At 39.9% G+C, this 13,778-nt stretch overlaps 1 protein-coding gene across 3 annotated transcripts in view; it reads left to right on the forward strand.

Annotated features, from left to right (window-relative positions):
- The first annotated feature begins 6,444 nt into the window (after nt 1–6,444).
- The window catches only part of fcho1 (FCH and mu domain containing endocytic adaptor 1), a 47,683-nt gene continuing 40,349 nt past the window's right edge, over nt 6,445–13,778 (forward strand). Inside the window, exon 1 of one of the 3 annotated variants that reach the window (XM_034530325.1) lies at nt 6,445–6,550. The gene's annotated coding sequence lies outside the window, so the exon portion shown is untranslated. The remainder of the gene's footprint in view (nt 6,551–13,778) is intronic. The other 2 variants (XM_034530327.1, XM_034530326.1) reach the window with 2 other exon arrangements.

Raw genomic sequence — 13,778 nt, forward strand, 5'->3', positions numbered from 1 at the left:
CTGCTATTTACATATCTCAACAAAAGCTCACAATTATTATTGTTATTATAACACAACAATTATTCAAATAGACCTTGTGGTTGCAGAGATCTCTTTAGTTTGGATATCCAATTTTTCGAGCAGAGGCCTAATAAATAAAAACATATACAGTATAAATGCTTTTCTTGTCAATTAGCATGTTAGGTGTTCAAGGAAAAAAACAACTATAAGTTTGTCTTAAAGTTGCAGCAATAATGTAACTCCTTAAAACAAGCAACGTGTTCTTGCGACTCCTCATCAGTGAACATGTGATGTGACCAATTCAACCAAGGATGTTTTTTGCTTTTCTTGTCGTAGTTAGTTTGGGAGCATTTCTATTGCCTCACAACGTAGCGACGGCTGAGCCGGTATGGAGAAAATACATTTTTAAGTCAAGTAGACATTGCTCCACTTTATCTTAACATAGCAAATAGTTGTTTGCTGCCATATTATTGCTCTCTATCTCAGTATATTGCACCTTTAAAGGTACAACAACAAAAAAGATTAGAAGACAGCCAAAAGCAAAGCAAATATGTCTATCCTGCTTTTCTTTACTTTTTACTATCCATCCATTCAACCATTTTACTAATATTTTTACTATATTATTTCCAGATTTTTTACTACTGGATTTGTTCTAATGCTTACCTAATTGTCATAGGGCTTTTTTTATTAGAGCGGGACAGCAGGCAGAATCTCTTGAAATACAAGACGTAATACCGTGTTGATGTATTTTTACCATTTAGGGCTGGTCTGCTCTGTGGGTATTTTGTGGTTGGAAGAGCTGATGGACCATATCATGCCTGTGGTATTTTCCCATTATGTCATGGTCCAATTAGAGAAAGAGCGCTCATTAGTGCACTTGTGTCAAGGCAATAATGATAACAGCATCTGGTTTATGTGACTGGATTTACCAAACATTCAGGTAAACACAGACACTAAGGGTCAACAATTCCCCCACTATCACACCATGAAAAGGGGAAGTCTCAAGCTCTTGACAGTTTATTATAAAAAGAGCTGAAGTACCGCACTGACAAGTTGGCTGTGCACTCTGGAAGTTTTGAAAGGAGAGGCAGTGCACCCCCTTGTGTTTGCAAGGTTGTCTGAATTTCATTCCTGCTCTGTAATAATTTGACAATGGCTCAAGAGAAAAGAGTTTCTGCACATTATCTTGTTGCAAAACCTTTATCGGTATAGCTTGCGGATCTAATTAAAATTAGACAATTAAAAGTTTGGAAGTGTGGAATCTTAGTAGACATATGGTGGCAACCCAGGGGACGTGGAGGCAAGATTCACAATAAAAAAACGGACTCAGAGGCGGTTGTTATGAAACAAAGAGTGTCGTTTAATAAAGAGGTTTGGTCAGCACCTGAACCGGATAACACTCCCTCATCACCTCCACCTCTGCTTGGCTTTTCCCCTGGTTTGCTACAATATGTATATTTAGTGCTTCAATGTGTGCAGCCACGGCTCTCTAGTTCAGACTAATATGAACGTGAACCTGCTTTGATTTACCCCAGAGGATGACATAACAGGCTTAAGATTAGAGAAACCAACTTGTGGACCATCTGGATGGGGAATGTAGATGAGTGAATGATGATTGAGTCACAGTGTGCACCCTAAAAACAACGTCCCTAATGCTTCAGTGGTGAAACTCCCAGGTAGAATGTGTGTAAAAAGTTCAACTGTAGTCATGCATCTTATTTTTGTAGTATTTTTCCCCAATGTGTGAATCAGGTGAGATCACAAAACATAAATATTAATGTTATTATATAATATAATATAATATTATTTTACATCATATATATAATTCATGATTATCTTGATGTATAGATAATCATTTCCATTTTTGATATTTCAGCTGATTGGTGCTGCATAGCTCTCTCTGTTATTATGCATTAGTATATTGTACATATATTTCCCAATTCATGTTTTTTATATTAGTTTGTACTCTTAATTCAGGGGGCAACAGCTAATGTCTTATTTGAGCTTTCCTGTCCCATCCTATGCATTTGTTATTGTACTCTATGCTGTTTTATATGCACAAAAAAACTTCATATGGTACATTATACTTTGCGTTAATAAAAACTCAATATCAGGCTAACGAGACAAGAAGGTGCATTCTACTTTCATACGGATGCAAAACGAGGAATACAATAAGTAATGCATACTGTAAGTAAGATTGGAAAGTTATATATTCTTGACTATACAAGAAATATAAAATGATGATTGCCCATGGGTGCTACTTAAAACCCAGTCCTGATGACTTGAGCAGCAGTATCCCAGTTCACCTCCTTGCAGGCCAACACACCCACAGAGAGGCAGAGAGCCCTGACACAGAGGGACAAGAAGCAAAAGGCAGTACTATCACTGAGATGAGGCACAAAGCACTTATGATCACAGATGAATGTACACACTGGATCACCTGGGGAGAAGAGAAGACCCCGAACGGGACAGTCAGCGTATATTTCTGGATCCAAATTGCTTTGTCAACAGTGGAGGCCATCTTCTGTCTTGGCAGCTTGAATCAGTCAACCTGTTCAAAGCGTTCGATGAAAGGCAGAAACACGGAGACAGAGAGTAGGAGAGGTTATTTAGAGCATGTCGGTGTACATTGGGCCTCATTCAAAACGTTGCTCTCGTCATCTCCCTAGTTGTAGAGACAGTAACTCTCTGGCTCCGTGCAAAATGCTTCTGCAAAAATGAACGTGCTGAAGTTGAGTTCAAAACAGGAAATAACACAACAATCTCAGCATTCTATCATCAGAGGACAAGCGCACCACTTTGTTTTGATAAACCATAGTCTTTTTCGGTTTGATTCCTGTTAAATGTATATGTACTTTACATTCTCAATAAGTCCGTCAAAAGAAGACGGATAGTGATCACACAGCTATGGAAGCCCTATAGCCATGGAAAGCCCTTCATCTGGTATCTGCAAAATCTACATGAAATACTGAAAATGCTTGTCAAACTAAATTGTTTACAGTCTATTGATATGATGAATGAAACATGATCACAAAGAACCTTCAGAGAGAGATAAATAAGAATGTATCACCTTTCGTATGAAGCAAAGAATATGAACACCAACAGTTGACATGATTAAATTCGACAGCTCGTTTTATTTTATTTGGAAGTTTTTCTTTGAATTAAAGGCTTATTCTACGTTTCATTTGCATAAGCAGATGGAAACGAGGGACACTGCTAACAGACTGTTTACAGAAAGATAGCGTTTGTATACATTCACACAACTTGTATTTTATCTTCCCATATGTCATCTTACACTTAGCATATGGATAAGTAATACTCTTCTTGATCTAAAGCTTGTTTTATTTCTGTGTTCATTTAAACCCTCAGAGATACCTTAGATATCTCTCCTCTTTGGTAAAATGTTGTCTTGTTGCAGCTCAATGTAAGTCTGAAGGTGGAAGTGAAGCTTATTCTAACTATAAACTTGCGTGCTGTGCTACCCCACCGTCTTTGACATTATGATCTGTTGCAACCTGTCTGGGTTTTAATATTGCCTCACTAAGCATCACATCAAGCATCAACACCTCCAGCAGAGGCCTCTCACGGCTCACATCTTTGATGTGCCAGAGCACCTGAAAGGACATGTGACATTGAAGCAGTGAGTCATAACAGCTGTGCTTGTTGTCAGTGTCAACCAAGACAAGCCAGTTGCATTTGCTAAAGATAGAAAATAGCCACATTTATACGTTTCAAATATCATAAAAAATAGTGAATAGTGAGCTGCAACCTCCTTCTAAAATACTTAATCTGTGGGTGTTTTTCTCCAGTGTTGCGTGGGCGGCGTGGACAGTGCCTGTGGAGTGGCAGACAAAGGTGGTGGTTCTCATTATAAAAAAAAGGGGGACCAAAGAGTGTGCTCTAATTTTCGGGGTATCACACTGCTCAGTCTCCCCAGGAAAGTTTATTCCAGGGTGCTGGAAAGGACGCTCCGACCAATTGTCCAAACTTAGATTCTGGAGGAGCAGTGCGGATTCCGTCCTGGCCATGGACCAGTGGACCAGATCTGTACCATCGCGGGTCTGTTGGAGGGGTCATGGCAGTTTGCTTATCCAGTCTACATGTGTTTTGTGGACTTGGAGAAGGCCTACGACCGTGTCCCTCAGGGAGTCCGATGGAGGGTACTGCGGGGATACGGGGTACCTGGGTCGTTGCTACGAGCCATACATCCGTTGTATAGCCAAACAGAGAGCAAGGTCAAGCACGTTTCCAGTGCGTGGTGCAAGTCACGTTCTGAGGGAGTCAGTAGAACCGAGCTGTTTGCAGCCGAGTATGAAGCGATCGGGATGAGAATCAATACCGCCAAGTCTTAGCATGTAATCTGTGAGTTTTTGCACAGACATTCAGCATAAGCGCTTCATCTAAATCCAAAACGGTTGTTGGTTGCAGGTATTACAATTAAAAGGCCTTCCCTTATTTGATTGTACCTTCATTAACTAGTCTCAAGAGTACTTGCTGGTGTTAAAATATATTTGACAAACCAGTCACCTCTTTCTAAACAATAGTCAATCTTCAGTTTTTCTCCTGTTACAAAAGGAGAGCTGTTCAAATTCACCAGGTTAGATTTGCAGTAAGGTTATCAGGAGAGATGCAACCAAGCTCCATGTGTCCTGAGCCATTTAAGAGTTACCCTGTACAGACTCAGCTGTTGATTCCAAGGTGATGACACCCTGCTTGTTTGCAAGAATGTCATACACTCGTGAGGACCACAGCATCATGGGTATAGTTCTACTGCCAATCATTAACAGCAAGCTTTACATTTGAGAGACAAAAAAAACTGCACTTTGTGTATGTAACAGAAAACTTTAAAGAACTGACAGAGAAAAACGCGGCACTTTCTCACTATAAATCAGTGATTGCTGCCATAGCCTCCTCCAGGACGACTCCCAGACAACTCAGCCATCTTATCTGATTTTGATAAGGAAGTTGACCTGGAGGTATTTTTCTGTCACTAACCCCCTGAAATATATCTTGTGCAGGTATATGTTTTTTGACCTGCAAATTACTAAATCAATATTAACTGGGTTGTGTATAAATTGCTTCTATAGTCATGATCATCATTAGCTGTACTATAACTATGAGTATTAGGACTGAGAGTGATATTATAAGAGCATTCAATACTGCAGCTTCTTTTCACAACTTTTAAGAGCCATGTTAGTGAGGCACATGTCTTAGTTAACACACTGGTACATGTGGATACCCTGACGTTCTAAAGGACAAGTCTATCCCAAAGGCACAAAACAATTTAACAAAAGGATAGTGTTGTGGTTATAAATTACACCTGTTTTGACTGTGTACAAAAGGTAATGTGCATGCATGTCTTTCTGTATTGGTGGTACATAACATGGTCTATTTTGTGCCAGAGGAGGCCTGACTGCACGGATATACAGAAGTCAATAGGATAGATGAGCATTGATTTAGGAGAAATACAATTCTATTCCTTATATTCTCCTGGAGCTGCCCTTTTAACCCCTAAAACCTCACGGAACACCAGCAGGTTAGTCATTATAAACTCATGATGTGCAGCATAACGTTGTTCAAACCCACACCGTTTTAATTGATGAAGTGGATATCCTAAAGGATCCATCCATACCAAATGTAGTATACTAGGCTACATTTAGAGGAAATGTACAGAATGATGGGCAAGACATGAATAATATTTAAATTTGATGGAATGATGCAGTCATCAAAAAAAAGCATAGTGTAGACCTTGAATACTTGTTAAACTAAAATATGTATTTGTTAGTTTATTTAACTGACAAGACAATACAGATTCACATTGTTCCATGAGAAAAGTGCAGCAGTGTCTGAATAAAAACAACAACACAGATAAACGGGTCTGCATGTGAATATGGATGTGTCTACATGTTATACATGACATGCACATACATGACATCAATCACTCTGTGAGTGAATGTGAAAAGTATCTGCCTAGCTACCCCCACATACTCTGTGAGTATGTGGGGGTAACGATATGCATGTGAAAGTGTATCCTTTTAAAACCCAATCAGTCATCATTAAATAGCTTCACTCAGGGGTTGGGACAAGTTGATACGTCCTATTCATAATGCTGTCAAACAGTGAGAAGTTTAAAATGGGTACAGAAGTTATTAAACGCCTAAACTTCGCTCGCTCTTTGTTTGATCTTGTTCCAGTACGGCAGAAAACAGAAACCACGTCCCTCAGGTCCGTTTCATTTAATTCTTTAGATTTTGTATTATGTGGGCGTTGCTCTGGCAAGAAATACCCAATGGGCTGCCAGTATACTCTCTTATCTCCGCCTTTTCCCATGGTTGCTATGCCTACTACACGTTGCTCTCTGATGGACGGGAGTGGTAGCCAATCGGCGTCGCGCTGGGCGTGAGTTTGCGCGCACACTGAAAACTGCCTGGTTAGATTTCTACTACTCTGATCCAACCGTTCAGGGTGCACACAAGTGTCGGACCGTGGCTGCGGAGAAGACTGAGGATGGAACATTTACTATAGACGCAGTTGGGAAAAGTCCATACAGGTATTGATTTGTTCGCTTTCTTCTTTTACCACCTTCTGTTACGTGAATATCATTCACACATTGGCTCGCAAGCCTGAGCTAACGCTAGGCTATTAAACATATGGAGTTGGTCGTGCATGGCTGGGACATTGTTGAATTGAAACCAGCAGCACGAGCAGACACGTTTGTTTGACTCCTGAACGGAAATCAATTCAGCGTGTTGAACGAGCAACTTAACGAGAGACCAGCCGATGTGTGCTCTTTGAAATGAACGTTGAATATAACGTGAATCCAGAATGTAAACTTGGGAGGCAATTGCTCAGTCTCTCACAGACCCAATCATCTTTCCATAGAGGTATTTAGACTTAGCATCATCTGTCAAGGTGGGACAGGGTGGACTGATGTACATTCATTTCACAAGATATGTATGTCATCTGATGCAGACTATGAGTCATTTTTGGAGCTGAATGGAGGATTTTTGGTCATATCTTGTAGTTGTTTTTTTTTTATTACTATGACGTTTGTACAATCATGTGAATCTATGACTTGATCCCCACCAAGACTGTGGCTTTGGAAAAACAATCGCTGCTCTCCTGTGGACTGGTTATAAATATTATTGCTGATCGGCCAACATTTAATGATACTCAACTAAGATAAGCTGAAATCACTGATAATGATGCCTCAAGGAACCAGGTTTACTGTTGGGGATCACAGATCAGAGAAACATTATGGGGTTTCTAGGTTACATGAGCGGTTCACGCCTGCAAATATGAACTGCTCTGTCCTAGATATCCTATGTGAATTCTAGAGGTATGGTGGGTATTTATTTGCCTCCATTGGAGAATAGTGTTCAACCTGGAGACACGTTTTGTGCAGCTCTTATGAACAAACTTCTACACAGAATGGATCGGATCAAACTGAGCTTTTGATAAGAAGTGGTTTAACTCTTTGGATCGTAGTTTCATATTGTCTTTTTGAAGAGACAACATTAGATTAGTGCCTTTTTATAGTGCATTACGCGTAATTTGACCAAATCTAAAAGTTTTGACCAACGTCTGAAAATCAAATCCAGCAATGGAGCCTGTCATCGCTCTCAAATTGACTGGTAGCTCTTTTAATGTGACACTAAACAACTATTCAAATGGTTAATGTTTTCAGATATCAGTAATGTTTGTATATTTGTGTAAAACTGGCTTTTGAATAGAGAACAGATGCAAATATGGCTCAAACTTGTATGTTAAAACTATAGGGCTCGGGGTTTCACTGTGGCCTACTGGTCTATGACTACAACATCCCTGATTTCCTATCTCTCAACATTTCCTGTCATGCTGACTCTATTGTGTGTATGCAATACAAAATATGTAATATATATATATATATATATATATATATACATACATACAGAAAGTGAAAACAGTCAATGAAAAAATGTTTATTTTAGGTTTTTGAGGTAGTCACACTTAATTGCATCACTCTCAGGAGGTTGCACCAAAACAACCAGACTGGAATTCCCCTTCCACTGCCTGATAGACGATTAGTTTTCAAGCCGCTATAACATACGCTACAGTATTTGCATCTTCACACTGCAGCACACCTGTCTTCTTGTGCTTCAGTGGTCTGTCTGCTGGTGTTGTTTTTCTCTCTGCTTCTGAAAGCAAATGGCAGGAGTTGAGACTTGAGTGCTGCTAGGTCAACTGATGTCAAAGAAGTAAACAAGGCCCTCTCCCTGGTGCCTTGACTTCAACAGGAGAGAGACCTATTCCTTGCCGAATGCTTTAAATAAAAAGAAGTCGACCAGTGTTACATTACATGTCATTTAGCTGATGCTTTTATCCAAAGCGACTTACAATCAAATTATATTCATACACCATAGACACCGCTACAGGGAACAATTCAGGGTTAAGTGTCTTGCTCAAGGACAGATCGACTAGGGCGGGGATTGAACCGCAAACCCCCCTGATTAAAAGACGGACCTGCTAACTACTGACCCACAGTCGCCCGTGTTGAGAGGAAGAGATTTCTCTCCCCTCCCCTCAGTTTACAGACCCAATCTTGGCAAGTCATATTTGGCGCTGTTGGTTCTTTACGATCGATGTTCATTCGCTGACCAAAGGCTTTTTTTCTAGTGCCTGTCTGTTGGGGCTTGTCGGTGATGCAAATCTAAAGGTATGATTTGACGTAGTATTTTGCCTTGAATAAGACATACTTTGGTCTTATTTTGTGAATTCTCATCAGACTTATTTTGCTCTATTAATTATACAGACATGTTTTTACCCACCATTGCCATGACATCTTGGTATTCAGAAGAGGGAGCTTAATGATGTTGGAGATGTTTCCTCCAGCACCGTTGTGTGGTTGACATTTGTGGAATATCTCAACCACTATTGGATGGATGCGCTTACAATTTGGTGTACAAGACATTTGTGGTCTTTGTAACATTTGTGATCCTCTGACTTTTCATAGTGCCACCATCCACTGAAAGTTCAAACTTTGGTTTCTGATCATCGCAGCTCACCAAATATAACTATAAACTCAGTCTTGTTTAAAATAACCAATGTTGATTCGTACTGTGTTGCATAGCTGTCTTGTAGCTGATGCATACATTTGATAGATTTTGTTGAAGTTGGTGGGCGTCTCCCAAGACGAGAACACCAAAAACCTAAAATCTAACACCGAATATGAAATGTAAAGATTTAATACAACAATTAATTTTCTTGCTCATTATGTTAGCCGAGTGAGTGATCTCCCGGCTAGATGCTAGTATTGTGCCAGATATTATGATAAATATCACATGGCAACATATGGCATAGTTATCATAGCGAAGAGCTCAACAGTGACCCAACACTGTGTGACATGTTTAGTGGATGCAAAGTAGTGCACACATAACCCACACAGAAAGGACACTTGAGAAAGACTCCAGTTTAACATGTAGTCACAGTTTGTCATTTAGGCGCTCACAGAAAGGGAGGAGACACGAGAACATGTTAGAAATGTCTCCAACCCTCTGGTGACACCAGCCTTTGTTGACTGGCTGCGTCCCCACAGCCATGCAGCACACAACCAATTATTGAATCACAAACACTTCTGTAAAAGACGGAAAGAAGGGCTCAGGTCAGGAGAGGAAAAAAGAGCAGGCAAATGAAAAGGTTTTGCATCTATATTTGAATGCAGCAACAGTGTTAATGTGCACACAGTTGCAGCCATGAATAGTTAATCAGCCGGACGCTTCACCTTCCCCGATGACTCCTCTTTCCCTCTCATTGACACATAGGGATCTTCTTTCTATTGCTTATTGTGATGCTGCCTCCCCCCATTGGCTCTCTTACAACACATTATATGGTGCCAGTGACAAATATTAATTATACATATGTAGCCTCTCATATGTAGGCTAAAGTGCTGCAAGGTCTTCCCTCTGCTTTGCCAAGCAGGGCAGAACCCAGAGGCGGGACATATGAGCCCGGACACAGCTAACCTGACAACACAAACAGAGCTCTTAGTACTTTTAATTCAAAGCTTTTCATTGACGATCCAATAAATTCCGAGTGCAATTATGAAAACATGTTTCGAGGTTCAGGTTAAAACAGGCGTCACCCTGCTGTGAAATTGTGTACCTTTTTTTTTTTTCTTCTTTTTTTTTTTTTTTTTTTGGGTGTAAAACCATGACCTCAGCACCCAGCCAAGGTCTCCTCATGGCAGATGGGACGATCCTGGGGCAGAATGGTCCTGGAGCTATTTCTGGGTTACTGGTTCATTTTATGCTGTGCTCAAAACGGCAAGATTGAAAAGGAGAAAGAAACATATTTTGTTCATAGCACAACTGAGGGTGATTTTTAATTTAATTAAAAAGGAATCAGCCAGCCCAGAGGAGGAACACCTTGAACACAATGATGGGTTTAAAATGTGTATTTGATTACAGTTTGATTGCGTAATGATGTTCATTATCGTTTGTTTCAAAATTCAGTGTTTATCTGTTTACTGTTCATTATTCATAGAAAAGATATCAGGAAACCAAAGCTGAAACAATTTGTCCGTTAATCAATGGACAGATAATTAATCTGCAACAATTTTACTAATAGAATAATTAATGAATTAATTGATCGAGCAAAATTATCAAACATTGGCTGTTTAAGTTTTTTTCCCCACAACCCCCTGCGACCCCCACCGCTGCAGGCCACGTTAAAATGGACTTGAGGACTGGCGTTTGTGTTTACTCACAGTGTCTTTTTTACAATTATTTAACACACATCAGATTAACTGTGTATCGTTTGTCAAGTATAAACATGTATTAGTTAAGTTTGCTAAGAATAGAAGAGAATACAACTAAGATTTGAGTACATTGGTCCTCCTCCTCTCCTCAGATGAAATGAACTGCAGTGTTTGACTCGTCTTTACCAGCAGCTGCAAACATGCTCATCTCTAGCTCATCTCTAGCTCATCTCTAGCCGCGTAGCACGTCAACGTGTCTTGTTAGTGTGTCTGCCGTCAGGCTGGTCTCTCTGTCTCTCTGTCTCTCTCTGTCTCTCAGCTGGTCATGCCAGGGCTTGGAAGTGATGCCCTCCTGGCACGTTGACATAGACTGGACTGGACTGGACTGGGCCTGGATGCTGCTGGGACAAAAGCACATTCAGGCCAGGACAATGGGGAGCTTCCAGCCTGGGTTGTGTTTATCTCTCTCTCTCTCTCTCTCTCTCCTGTCTATTGTGTTTGCTGTTTCTCTCGTTCGGTCTCAGTCACTGAAGGCTGGAGCACATGCTCAGCCTGTTTATCGCTTTAAGAGAATAAGCTTGGCGCAGTGCTGCTGAAGCTGCTTTAGTCATTAAATACAGGGTGAAATTCTGTCATCAAGGCGGTCATGTGATTGTTGGTTCCAGCGTGTCATTGTTAAAGGGCAGGTCTCTAGTGTTTTTATTGACGTATTTTGCTTTGTGGGCTGTGCTGATAATTAGGGGGTGCTGAAGTTGTTGTTGTTGTTGATGACGACAACAGTCATCTTTCTCTTTTATAATAGACACACAGTGAATCACCACCAGTATAAATCAAGTCAGTTCAGGGTCTGATGCAGGCAGATCATTTGTTCTGTATTTCAGCTTCATACATAAGTTAATTGATACATCAATTAATCTTTTGTTTTTGAGTCCAAGCACGTGTTCAAATTGCAGTCCAACAGCCCAAAACCCAAAGATATTCAATGATATAAAACAGAAAAGCTCATCCTCACATTTGAAAAGCTGGAACAAGAGAATGTTTGTCTTTCTGCTTGATAAATGACTTGACTGGTTAATCGATTACGAAATTGACAACAATTTGTAGATCGTCAGAATTTTGTTTTTCCTTTTGAGGTAAAAATGCAAAATATTCTGTTTTTTAATCTCTGAAATATATGAATATTTGCTGATGTTGTTGGTCATGATAATTTCCGTAGTCTAAGTAAACTGAATTTCTTTTAGGTTTTGGGCTAAAAGTTAGAACAAACAAGAGATTTGAAGATGCCAACTTGTGCCCTGGGATATTCTGAAGGGCATTTTATAAACATAAAATAGATTGATGATAAGAAATGAATCCGCTGATGCTTTGATAATGGAGGTAACTAAGTTCAAGTTCTGAAATGGAGCCCCCCGTATATGACCACCTGTTATCCTGTGACCAAAGGTTAGATTTAGGTCACGTGAGAACTCCTGAGCCAGCGCCGTTCACTGAATGAAGATCGGGAGTTTCATTGAAAGCTCTGATTTGTATGTTGACCTTTGAGCGTCACCATATGTTGTCCTCAAGTGCTTTGCTACTGCCGATCCCCCTGAAGTTCATGTATTTGTCCTGACAGGCAATAGTGGTCATGCAGACCGCTGATTTTAATTGTTGAAAGAGATGAGAGGATGTTGTTGTTGTGCTTCTTTTGTGTCAAAAATCTCTTCTGTTTAATGGAAAGAGAAACTATTGAATGTCATCAGTATAGATGAACTGACATATCATTTTGGAGCTTGACTGATCATATCAACCCACATAGGTTTTATGTTCATGAAAGAAACTCCTAAAGGTCCACAGCGAAGTCTTGCTCTAAATTACCAGCCACAGCAGTGAGTCATCCTACGCTGGTGGAAAGAGAAATTAGGCCCGACACAAAATCATCTCTCATCCACGGTTCGCCAAATCAGGTTTTAAACTAATACTGAGGGACGGATGAGTCGATCTGCAGTGCAGTAGACTTCTCTGTAATCCTCCCGCTGCTCCATAAATTAAGTTTGTCCTTGTCTTGCCTCTCGCAATGCTTCACACCTGCACTTTATGAACATGAAACTGACTGCTTTGCTGCTATCTCAAATAGTAAAGACCGTAAAATGTGTGTAGATACTCAGGATACAACAAATGATTCATTTGTATTACAGATTAATGTGTTCATTGTTTTTGATAATAATTGACGTGTGTGTGTGTGTCCCAAAAATAAATACAATGGGCAATTTAGAATTTGATGAAGCTGATAATTTTGTTGAGTCCTTAAAGTTTTTATCAGATCAAATATTTTATGTGTCCAATACTTTATGGTAAAAAAAAAAAAAAAAATGAGTGACATTCCCATCACACTGAGCTGAGTGCTACTCGGCAAATGCTAGTATGCAAACAGGTTAAACTAAGATGGCGGAGATTGTAAATATTATAACATCAGCATGTTGTCATTGTAATGTTTAATGACAGCTTCCCGGAGCCACATTTAATATTCAGATCATTGAGAGCAGCAAACGGGTAAACACTGTTCGCTGTCAGCAATTTTGCCTTAACTTGCACTATTATAACATTGTTTGCACCGTTGATTGCGAGACGCCTGCTCTCATAGAAATGACCCCGATCTTGTAGCATCTTGTAAAAATGACTCAACCAATTACAATGATGAGATTGTCGATTTTTTTTTCCTTCTGACGAACGAGTGATTTAACTTTTCTTTCAACAGTAATGGAAACTTGCTGTTTTAAGATTGAATAGGATACAGATTTGATCAAATACAATACACCAACTTGTAATGATCCCTCTGCCTTGTCTCTCTTTAACCTGGCTTTAACTCTTTTGCTGATTTGGGAAACTCTTTTTATCCATCTCACTTATGCCACAGACACTTTATCACTTCACTATTTGTATCATCTTTTCATTTCGTCCTTCACATGTTTGGAGGCTTGCTTATGATTATCTGTCTGATTCTGCAAGACTGCTGTGTTTGTTGTCTTTCTGAGTCTCACCATCCACCCACCTCGCCTCACTC

This window comes from Cyclopterus lumpus, chromosome 4 (assembly GCF_009769545.1).
Source record: "Cyclopterus lumpus isolate fCycLum1 chromosome 4, fCycLum1.pri, whole genome shotgun sequence".
NCBI lineage: Eukaryota > Metazoa > Chordata > Actinopteri > Perciformes > Cyclopteridae > Cyclopterus > Cyclopterus lumpus.